The sequence below is a fragment of the Protopterus annectens genome, chromosome 4.part1 (genome assembly GCF_019279795.1).
Source record: "Protopterus annectens isolate FY-2018-M chromosome 4.part1, PAN1.0, whole genome shotgun sequence".
NCBI classification, from domain to species: domain Eukaryota; kingdom Metazoa; phylum Chordata; order Ceratodontiformes; family Protopteridae; genus Protopterus; species Protopterus annectens.
Window position 1 is genome coordinate 312,205,202 of NC_056734.1, and position 12,888 is coordinate 312,218,089.

Here is a 12,888-nt window from a genome sequence, read left to right on the forward strand (position 1 = left end):
CTCCCCCACACACACTGAGCACTTGCAGGATTCAAACACCTACCTAATTATGTTATGACACTTGTAAGAGATACAGTAGCAGAGCATGCTACTTGCATTACTGGGAGGCTTGCTTTCTCCTGCTGTACTTATAGGGTGCTGACATCATCAGTGTTTAAACAGTGGAATATGCAGCATGTGTTGTGTGGTACTAGTTGCCAAAAGGAACATTTCTCTTACACGTGGAATTGCACACACACTACTACCCCACACACATGGAGCACTTGCAGGATTCAAACCCCTACCTAACTATGTTATAACACTTATGAAAGACGCAGTAGCAGAGCGTGCTATTTGCATTACTGGGATGTTTGCTTTCTCCTGCTGTACTTATATGGTGCTGACATCATCAGTGTTTAGGCAGTGGAATATGCAGCATGTGTTGTGCGGTACTAGTTGCCAAAAGGAACATTTCTCTTACACGTGGAATTGCACACACACTACTCCCCCACACACATTCACACACACACTGAGCACTTGCAGGATTCAAACACCTACCTAATTATGTTATGACACTTGTGAGAGATACAGTAGCAGAGCATGCTACTTGTATTACTGGGAGGCTTGCTTTCTCTTGCTGTACTTATAGGGTGCTGACATCATCAGTGTTTGGACAGTGGAATATGCAGCATGTGTTGTGTGGTATTAGTTGCCAAAAGGAACATTTCCCTTACACGTGGAATTGCACACACACAATTCATACACATTCACACACACACTGAGCACTTGCAGGAGTCAAACCCCTACCTAACTATGTTATGACACTTGTGAAAGACGCAGTAGCAGAGCGTGCTATTTGCATTACTGGGAGGCTTGCTTTCTCCTGCTGTACTTATAGGGTGTTGACATCATCAGTGTTTAGACAGTGGAATATGCAGCATGTGTTGTGTGGTACTAATTGCCAAAAGGAACATTTCCCTTACACGTGGAATTGCACACACACTACTCACACACATTCACACACACACTGAGCACTGGCAGGAGTCAAACCCCTACCTAACTATGTTATAACACTTGTGAAAGACGCAGTTGCAGAGCGTGCTATTTGCATTATTGGGAGTCTTGTTTTCTCCTGCTGTACTTATAGGGTGCTGACATCATCAGTGTTTAGACAGTGGAATATGTGGCATGTGTTGTGTGTTACTAGTTGCCAAAAGGAACATTTCTCTAACACGTGGAATTGCACACACACTACTACCCCACACACATTCACACACACAATGAGCACTTGCAGGAGTCAAACCCCTACCTAATTATGTTATGACACTTGTGAAAGACGCAGTAGCAGAGCGTGCGATTTGCATTACTGGGAGGTTTGCTTTCTCCTGCTGTACTTATAGGGTGCTGACATCATCACTGTTTAGACAGTGGAATATGCAGCATGTGTTGTGTGGTACTAGTTGCCAAAAGGAACATTTCCCTTACACGTGGAATTGCACACACACTACTTACACACATTCACACACACAGAGCACTTGCAGGAGTCAAACCCCTACCTAACTATGTTATGACACTTGTGAAAGACGCAGTAGTAGAGCATGCTATTTGCATTACTGGGAAGCTTGCTTTCTCCTGCTGTACTTATAGGGTGCTGACATCACCAGTGTTTAGACAGTGGAATATGCAGCATGTGTTGTGTGGTACTAGTTGCCAAAAGGAACATTTCCCTTACACGTGGAATTGCACACACACTACTCACACACACACTGAGCACTTGCAGGAGTCAAACTTCTACCTAACTATGTTATGACACTTGTGAAAGACGCAGTAGCAGAGCATGCTATTTGCATTACTGGGAGGCTTGCTTTCTCCTGCTGTACTTATAGGGTGCTGACATCACCAGTGTTTAGACAGTGGAATATGCAGCATGTGTTGTGTGGTACTAGTTGCCAAAAGGAACATTTCCCTTACACGTGGAATTGCACACACACTACTCACACACATTCACACACACACTGAGCACTTGCAGGAGTCAAACCCCTACCTAACTATGTTATGACACTTGTGAAAGACGCAGTAGCAGAGCATGCTATTTGCATTACTGGGAGGTTTGCTTTCTCCTGCTGTACTTATAGGGTGCTGACATCATCACTGTTTAGACAGTGGAATATGCAGCATGTGTTGTGTGGTACTAGTTGCCAAAAGGAACATTTCCCTTACACGTGGAATTGCACACACACTACTACCCCACACACATAATGAGCACTTGCAGGAGTCAAACCCCTACCTAATTATGTTATGACACTTGTGAAAGACGCAGTAGCAGAGCGTGCTATTTGCATTACTGGGAGGTTTGCTTTCTCCTGCTGTACTTATAGGGTGCTGACATCATCACTGTTTAGACAGTGGAATATGCAGCATGTGTTGTGTGGTACTAGTTGCCAAAAGGAACATTTCCCTTACACGTGGAATTGCACACACACTACTACCCCACACACATAATGAGCACTTGCAGGAGTCAAACCCCTACCTAATTATGTTATGACACTTGTAAAAGATGCAGTAGCAGAGCGTGCTATTTGCATTACTGGGAGGTTTGCTTTCTCCTGCTGTACTTATAGGGTGCCGACATCATCACTGTTTAGACAGTGGAATATGCAGCATGTGTTGTGTGGTACTAGTTGCCAAAAGGAACATTTCCCTTACACGTGGAATTGCACACACACTACTCACACACATTCACACACACACTGAGCACTTGCAGGAGTCAAACCCCTACCTAACTATGTTATGACACTTGTTAAAGATGCAGTAGCAGAGCGTGCTATTTGCATTACTGGGAGGCTTGCTTTCTCCTGCTGTACTTATAGGGTGCTGACATCACCAGTGTTTAGACAGTGGAATATGCAGCATGTGTTGTGTGGTACTAGTTGCCAAAAGGAACATTTCCCTTACACGTGGAATTGCACACACACTACTACCCCACACACATAATGAGCACTTGCAGGAGTCAAACCCCTACCTAATTATGTTATGACACTTGTAAAAGATGCAGTAGCAGAGCATGCTATTTGCATTACTGGGAGGTTTGCTTTCTCCTGCTGTACTTATAGGGTGCTGACATCATCACTGTTTAGACAGTGGAATATGCAGCATGTGTTGTGTGGTACTAGTTGCCAAAAGGAACATTTCCCTTACACGTGGAATTGCACACACACTACTCACACACATTCACACACACACTGAGCACTTGCAGGTGTCAAACCCCTATCTAACTATGTTATGACACTTGTTAAAGACGCAGTAGCAGAGCATGCTATTTGCATTACTGGGAGGCTTGCTTTCTCCTGCTGTACTTATAGGGTGCTGACATCACCAGTGTTTAGACAGTGGAATATGCAGCATGTGTTGTGTGGTACTAGTTGCCAAAAGGAACATTTCCCTTACACGTGGAATTGCACACACACTACTCACACACATTCACACACACACTGAGCACTTGCAGGAGTCAAACCTCTACCTAACTATGTTATGACACTTGTGAAAGACGCAGTAGCAGAGCGTGCTATTTGCATTACTGGGAGGCTTGCTTTCTCCTGCTGTACTTATAGGGTGCTGACATCATCAGTGTTTAGACAGTGGAATATGCAGCATGTGTTGTGTGGTACTAGTTGCCAAAAGGAACATTTCTCTTACACGTGGAATTGCACACACACTACCCCCCCCCCCCACATTCACACACACACTGAGCACTTGCAGGATTCAAATCCCTACCTAACTATGTTATGACACTTGTGAGAGACGCAGTAGCAGAGCATGCTATTCAAATTATTGGGTATCATTTGTGCTCCTGACATATGTATAGTGTGCTGACATCATTATGTATGAAGAGGTATGTACATCTGTTACTATCCATCAGTACAGGGGAGAGCATATCTATGCATTAACTTTGCACAGGCACAGTTGCCTACTGTACTGTGGAGGCAGATGCCAAATACACTGTGGATAGCCTTCTGTATTCCCTGGGGACAACAGCCTAGTATTGCACTCTACAGCCATATGTTTACCTGTCAGATGGAAGTATCTGTTGCTCATATACTGTTTGTGGGTCTTTATTGCCATAGCTTTCCCTATCTCTATGAACAACTTGTGTACTGTGGAAGATGTTTGCATATGAGTGGGATCCAGTACTTTACTTATGTCTCTGTTGTAATTTCACTGTGTGCACTGGGCAGATTTCTGTATTGTGGGAGGTTCCTGGGTTAACACACACAAATGCCAGATATGTGTGTGCAACTGCTGAACTGTGACATGGCCTAAGTGTGTGAGCATGCCCAGTTCACAGTTTCTATGGCTTCTTGACTGACACGTCTCATTTATCTAAGTGTGCGAGCATGCCCAGTGTGAACTTTCCTTATGTTGGGATCTGTGGTCCACCACATTTGTGTTTGTGTGTGGACGTCATCTATATTTCACATGTACAGTTGAGTGTTGGACATCAGGTTGTGTTCTTACTGACCAAGTGCTTTGTGTCTGAACCTAACAGGCATTATGCTGTGCCTGCAGGGTCGCCATGGGATAGTTTGCATATAGTTGTCAACATCCTATCCTACTGACCAAACAGTGTATTGTCGTATAGTGCACTGGTGCAGTACTTTCACTGTGGTGGACGGTATCATCAGTTTCAGTCCTATCTCTGCTTGTAATATTTATAGTGAGCACACCAGACTGGCTGAGGGCCAGTTGTGCAGATATGACCATGTTGCATTTTGTTCAGATATGGACAGCATAGTACATGATTGTCCAACATTGTTAATGTATTCCACAACTTGTGTGGACAGTGACAAACAATGGCCATGTGCCCTAGTCCATTTGTAATGCTAGTCAGAGAGTGTTTGTCCTTCAACACACATTTACTGGGGTTTGCCATGACATATGTCTAGGTTAGTGTGCTGTGCCTCTGTCTACCCATGACATACAGGTGATATCCAGGGTACACCTACCATCTCCCATCCAGTCATCATGATTCCTCTGGATGACAGTCAATGAGGGACTCCCTGGATAACCTGTACTGGGAGTTTAGTCATGAGTGGAGTGAGCTTCTGATTTATGGACCAATCAGTACAGCATGTCCTGTTTATGTCTGTGCTGGGGTTCTGGCCTGTCAGCTGCATAGGTCACCAGCATTCAGATTTTACATGGTGCCAAATGTCCATTGATACCAGCTTGGTCATGGCTTTATACATCAGGCACAGTTTACCTCCAGCCAGGCGGTATGGCACTGTGTGGAACTGCAGTTTGTTTAATCAGGTGACACATGGCATCTGTTACAGCTCTGCGATCCTCCTGGTGCGGTATTTGTGGGGTCTTTCCAGTTGATGCATGTGTCTGCTAAGGTACATCCCTGAAGGGCTATTGCACACAATTGTGAGGCTGCTGATGGATGACTGGAGAGGCACATTGACCTACCCTAACCAAGCTGTGCTTACCTTCATGATTAGGTGGGTATATGGTATGTTTCTGTAACCACTACAGACACATGGTTGTCACATGCAGGATATCTATCACCTTGTGTCCCCAGGTCTCTTATTGCTCCTGATGTACTTACTGGGTTAACACCTATGTGGTAATTTCTGGCCATGTACTGTGTTTCCACAGGGGATGACTATACACTATTCTGCATTTAGCTTGTTGACATGGCTGTGGCACCACTTGTCTGTTTCTATGTGTGCCTTTTGTAGGTTGCTTGAGTCAGCTGGAGGGTCCGATATGGTGGGCAGTTTGTAGTCCTCTGCGAACATGTTCAATCAGAGTCCTTCCATGTTGGCCTGTACCTATGTGACATATATAGCATACAAGAGAGGTCCCAGGACATTCCTTGTGGGATGCCAGTTGCACCTGGTTTGCAGTCTGACATGGCTGCAGCATGTCTGACCAGGTCAGTTCTGTCCTTGAGCTGGTTTGCAACCCATCTACTTGGATAGGGGTTTATAGGTAGGCTGGTGAGCTTATCTGTACTGACCAACTAGGGTATTGTATGGAAAGGTTTAGCAAGGTCCAGATAGGCTGTGTGATCCACATTCCCCACATCAATGGCCTTGGTGCACATTTCACATGAGTCAGACATGTGTAAGGGGCAGGATCTGCCCTATGACAGCCACACTGGGTAGGGTCCAAAGTCTGTAGGTACCCAATCCCATTATTCCTAGGATCCATGAACATCCTCTCCATTACTTTGCCAACCTACATAGTCAGGGTTGAGGGGTGATAGTTTGCAGTATTCATTCAGGCACCACCTTTGTGGTGAGGGACCACTGTTGCTGTACACTGCTCTTTGGGTACATATCCTGTGGTAAGACTGATAGTGCGCAGTAGTGCTATTTGGTGTTCCATTCTTCTTACAGTACTTGTTGGACACAACCCAGGACACCATCTGGTACCATTGATGCTGTGTGGTGTGATTTGTAGATGCTGGCTGTTACCTCAGCATCTGCAATGTCAGGGGGCCAGCACTCTGCTGTGATAGATATTTGGCAGGTAGGTGCTGGTGGGGAGTTTGCAAAGAATCTGTTAGGTAGGATGTTGGCAATGTGTGTGGGTTTGGTGTATTGTTTGTGATATTAAAGTACTGCAGAGCATATCTGTGGATTATCACCATGGTTCCTACCATCAGGTAGGACAGCTGTGTGATAATCCTTTGTGTCCTGCACAATTTGCATCGTCATAGGTTCATACTAGGCTATCTGCCCTGGCCTTGTTTGAGCATGGACAGACTGTGTGTGAGTTTCAACACCCCTTGCAATGTGCATATTATGCCCATGTAGGGTTTACTTTACTAGATGTGACACAGGGATGGCCCCCAGTGTACACCTACTATCTCCCATGCACTTCACCAGATTTCTCTTGTTGAGTATGAGTGTGGAGCTCAGCCTATCATGGACTGGGATTCTGTTCCAGAGTGTAAGGAGCCTCTGGGTTATGGATCTGTCCCTCCAGGACATCCTATTTATCTATGTGTGGAGGTTCAGATATCTCACTGTGGTATCTCTGCTGGATTTGGGGTTTCTGCAGTGGAGCATGTCCATTCATTCTGGATTGGACATGGCCTTGTACATCAGGCATACATCACCTCTGACTGGGCAGTATGCTTGTGAATTGGGCTGTGGTTTCTTCAGCCAGGCTGCAGATGTCAAATGTTTGGACCCTTTATCCTGTTGGTGAGGTACATTTGGGGTCTTTCTAAGTGCTGCAGGTGTAAGGTAAGGTACATCCGAACTGGGGCATTGTTGTCATGTATGGGCCTGATAAGAGAAAAGTATGGGGGCACAGTGACCTCTCTTGATCTACATGTGCATCCTTTCATATTAAGGTGGACAATATAGCAGGTCTTCCTGGCCACCTTGGCAATGTGAGTGTCACATGATGGGTTACCATCCACTTGTGTCCCTAGGTCCCTGATTACTTCTTCCATACATAATGGGTTGCCACCTATGTCATACTTTGTGAGTGCCTTGTTTGATATTTGTTGAGACATTCATACTCTGCAGTGTCTTCAGGAAGGCTGGCTGGGGTACCTGGGTTTGTGGGTGTGGTCTGTTTTAGGCTGCAAACAGGGACGCAGTTTGAGCCCCTGTTACTTGCTCATGGATAGTCCATGCTGCTTCTTGCTGTGGTACCAACCTGGGGGTGTGGTTATCCTTGACAATTACTGATAGCCACACTCCTATTGTAGTGTGATCCATGTTTTGGAGCTGTAGAGCATGGTATGAGGCATAACCTGGTAGTATTAGGGTGCTCTTCTGGGCCTTGACCCAGGTTTCTGTTACAGAACAGATATTACCATTCTCCTTGCAGTGGTGGTTTTTGTCTGCATGCACCTTGCAGGTTAGACTTCTGGCATTGGGTAGCATTATGTCCAGGTTGTTATCCCTTGTGCTACCTATGGTGGTGGGTTTGTGTTTCCAGCCTTACCTATTCAAGGCACAGTGGGGGGTGACAACAGCCTTTGCCAGTATCCACACAGCCAGGTGTGCTGGGCGCATGCCATCCCTAGCAGGTGGGGCATCATGTCTTGCTCAACATGTCATCCCAGGCTGTCAGCCATTTGTTCTCCCTTGCTAACAGCAAGACTACAGCCAATTATTGTACTTGATCTTCTTGTCTTCATAGTGTGGCATCATGCTTGGTGAGGGTGAGATGTTAGGCAGGGTATTCATGTTTGCATATACTAGATGGTGTTACATTGCTTAACACATGGCAATCATGCCTCAGGTGGTGCTGCAGGGCTGCCTCTGTCAGATGCACATACTAAACTCCCTGTACATGAGCAGGTTGTGTCATATTAGGCGTCCCTGTTACTATATGAGTGAGTCAGGGAGGGGTATCATTCCCAGGGTTCCTACTGAGCCAGTGTATGTGCTATGCGTTGCCTCTTTGCCAAGGCCAGGGCATACTGGGCACCTCCTTCTGCCTACTGGGGCAGGCTCAGGTTGTTCCTCCTCTGAGTCACGCTCTGCCTGTGATGGCCTTGGCAATGGTGGGGGGCTGTTTGTCTCGGCCCTATGCTGGTCCTGCTGCAGCTGTTTTCACAGAATCATATTATGTAGCATAGCACATACCATGACAATTTGGGTACATGTAGTTGGTGAGTACTGCAAGGCTCCACCAGATGTGTCCAGGCACTGGAACCGTGACTTGAGCAGCCCAAACACACGCTCTATTACATTACATGTTTGTGCGTGTGCCTCATTATGGTGTTCTTGTTCAGGTGTGTGTGCGTTTGTGATGGGTGTCGTCAGCCACGGCTCCAGTGCATATCCAGCATCCCCCACTAGGTGACCATGTGGGATGCCCCCATTGGCAAATGTCTGGTACAGCTGCGTCAAATTCCAGATATGGGAATCATGGTAGCTCCCAGAGCAGCCGGCACACACATTCATTATTATGCCCTGGGCATCACACACGACCTGGCAGTTGATGGAGGGGAAGCCCTTGCGGTTAATGTAGGCCCTACCCCGCTCACTGGCTGGTGTTTTGATGCATATGTGCGTGCAGTCTATTGCACCCACTACCTCAGGGTATTCCGCTATTTGATGGAAGAGATGCATATTGCTGGCCAATACCTCACGGGAATTGAGGAAATATACATGCTCACCGACATGTGCTGACATGGCATCCAGGAACTGGTGCAGTACCCTGGAGGCTGATGCCTGTGATATCCCCATCATATCATCAGTTGGTCTCTGGAAGGTACCTGTGCTAGTATTCTTAGGCCAACACATTCCTTGGTTTCCACTGGGATGGGTTCCCCTCTGTTGGTTCTGTGTGTGAGGCGTGGCCTGCACAGCTCAACAATTTGCTGCAGGAGGTCTCTGTCCACTCTATAGCGCTCCACTATCTCCAGCTCATGTAACTCCTGGTAGGTGACCCTGGGCCTGTACACTCTTCTCTGTCTCCTCACTGTGGGTTGTCTGGCAGCATTTGCATTGTCACCACCCTCAGCAAATCTCCTATGTCTCCTTATAACAGCTATGGCAGCCCCTAGCATGTTTGGTCTGAGTGCAGCTTTTTCAGTTTTCACTTCTACTAGCTTACTCCTGTCTTGCAGTGTCTCTTGAGAGAAACATACTGCAATGCTGTTTGCAGTGTTTTAAGTGCTGGGCTGGGCTAGTATTCTGCCTGTGTAATTGCCTGCTTCTAATTGTTTTCACCTGCTAGCTCTACCAGTATTCCCTGCTAGCTTCCTACTATTTCTTCTGCTTCCTTTTTCCTCTCTGTTTCCTCAGGGAGGAGCAGCACGCATACCAGCGAATACACGCTCACAGTGGCTACCACACGTGCACACATGCTTACACGGACTAGAATCTGCTTATTCAGGTTAAAACGCGCGCACACCAGTGCAAACAGGTTTATAGATCTTTACACAGGCTCCTACATGCTTACTCTGCCTTACACGCGTGCACTCTGTCTTACTTGCACCTCCCAGTGCGCACACGCACACATGCACGCACAGCAAGAAACTTTGGTGTTGGCCACAGTGTACACCTTCCATTTCTTGACTTTCCCATGCTTATCTATTGACACTCCTCTTTTTATGCTGTGTGATTGACATCTTTCACATACTACTTTGCTCCAATGAGCTTGATTTCTTCCGGACATTCCCCCCTGTGATGTCACCTATCTCCTACTCTGTTACTCCCCTTTATCTAACTCTTACACTACACAGAATGTGCTCATTTGATATGTGACAGTGTGATTCACTATCCTACCACTCATTTACATAGGATTGCCTACTAATGCTTAGTTACATGTCTTACACTCAGCTTCCCCGCTTAGCAACCACTAGACAGTGGCCATGTTGTTTTCGGTCTGCTAGTCCCTGCATTGCAAATCCATGCATTACATACAACCCACATTTATGGGTTTCAAACCTTTATTTTTATGTCTTATTTAGTGCAGCCCATTTGTGCGGGGCTGTGCTGCATTTAAACATCGCCGATCACCGAAAAAAATATATATTTTATTTCATGTTTGCACCGGGTTACCATGCCAATGGCCACATATTTGGCCATTGGCATGCTGCCTGCTACATATGCACACTTTAGTTGGAGCTGTCATGGCTCCATTGTGTTATTTGCAGTAACGTACTCAGTTGTCAACTGAGTACATTTCTGCACCTAACACGACTCTTACACAGGCTGGTTTCTGCTTCGTGGATCACTAATCTACCTCATTTGCATGCCTTTCGGCTGCAAGTGAGGTAATTAGCATATCAACGCCCTGCCCGTGTAAGAGACATTTTAGCTGGTCTCTTACACGGGATTTCGGGCTGTTCCTGGATCGCGATGGCTGCATGGAGTCTTACACGACTCAGACTCCATGCAAGCCATCGTGAATTCTGCCCAATATTTTCCTTAAATATGTATGTATTTATTTATTTATATTTGTTGACCGGGAGTGTCCGACTGGACGTAGGTCCATTTTCAGTGGAGGCGTGGGGAGAAAAGCTCCACAGTTAAAATAAACAGACAGTAGTTACATTGCATTACATAGCGATTAACAATTTACATAGCAATTACTTACAACATATTTACAGATGAAGAACATAGTACATCAGTAGACAGCTAGAATCTTTATCTGTAAAGTACATAACAGACATTAACAAATGTTAAAATAAGAAGTTCCTGCTGTATAATAAGTACTAGGCTTATGAGCATCTGAGCTTGCTATAATCAAGGTAGTTAGTGGAGTGGAAAGAAAGGTAGTGGTTGGATGGGGTGGTTGATATTAGAGTGGGAGTTGCAAGGGCATAGCCAGCATGTTTTTAGGTGCGCTTTTAGTAAAGTTTTGAATAGTTTTAAATAAAAATTAAAAAATGTAATTTAATTTAAAAATTAAAGTTTTAAATAGAATCGCCGTGGACAATTTTTTGTTCATGAGGGATTAGAATAAGACTACAGAAGTTTTCATTTTTTGACAATTGAAGTAATTTTGCAATTTGGATTTTGTCTCTCTCTCTCTCTTTCTGTCTCTGTCTGTCTCTCTCTCAAAACATCTCTCTCTATCTTTGTTATGCAGTGACCACTGTAGTCAACTACAAAATCATTGGAAACTTGTGGCATAGTACATCACACACAGTGCTGACAGATACCACTTCCAAAAATGTTAACAAGTAGTAGGATATAATACTGGAATCAACAAGACACACATTTACCTGCTAATAATGGAGTTAATGAAAATTTGCCCATTTTACCAGCTGTCATCTTTCAGTTAGAGAAAATAAATTATTTCATACTGTAACTAACATGCTGTAAAAGATGGTCTTAGAAGACTTGCAGAAGTTAAAGAATTAAGCATGTATTTCTCTTTGCTTAGCAGAATTGATAAATATTTTTCATTGGAATAAAGGCTGTCCCATGACCTGTATAGTAGTCATGTTTGTTGTCTGACAGGGTGCCATAGACTTTCAAGTGACATGTTAGCTTTTTGCACATAATCCATTTCAAGATTTTAATGGGAGGCTGAACAATGATATAGGCCAGACATTGGCAGCAGTGGTAAATTCACATGGATTCATATAGATTTGTCTAAGGCAATTTTGGTGGTGGCAAAAAACTTGAAAGCAGTTTGTTTGAAATTACCTTTGATGAACATTAAAAAAAAATTGTTGCAGAGACAAATCACCCTACACCCCACACTCTTGGAATTGATTTTATATATATATATATATATATATATATATATATATATATATATATATATACACACACATATATATATATATATATATACATATATATATATATATATATATATATATATATATATATATATATATATATACACACACACACACACACACACACACACACACACACACACACACACACACACACACACACACACACTACAAAGTTGCATAATAGTGGAGAAAAATGGCAATCTCCACTGTTGACAAACCTGCTTTTGGTGATCTGACTTTGATTTCTTTGCATTTACTGAAACTACCTTCAGTGACTTAACTTGCTCCCTATTCACATTTCTTAGTCTTTTAAACAAATATCCATGTTTCTCAGTGCTCTGATTCTTCCTCTTTCCTGAAAGAAAAGTTTGGGAAAATAGCAATAATTTCCCAGTAATAGCTGATACAACACAAATACAGTCAGAATGGGATAAGTCAAGTCTTGTGAAAGACTAAGGCCTGCCTTACACATGAGCATGAGAGTATTATTCAAAGAAGAAATCATCAAATACAGCCTGAGGAAGCAGTCCTTTGTAACAGGCACAACTCCAGTAAACATGGTTAACATAATGTACATTGTTTTGATATGGTTTTCAACACTCATATGTCTGGGATCCTGTGGTGAGAAAATATTTTCACTATTGCCAGTATAGCATAATGTCATTAGG

The 12,888-nt window shown here is 44.2% G+C and overlaps 1 protein-coding gene across 1 annotated transcript in view; it reads left to right on the top strand.

The window, feature by feature from the left end:
* LOC122800844 (eotaxin-like) overlaps positions 1–12,888 on the top strand; it is a 194,030-nt gene that overhangs the window by 165,160 nt on the left and 15,982 nt on the right. The window lies entirely within an intron of this gene.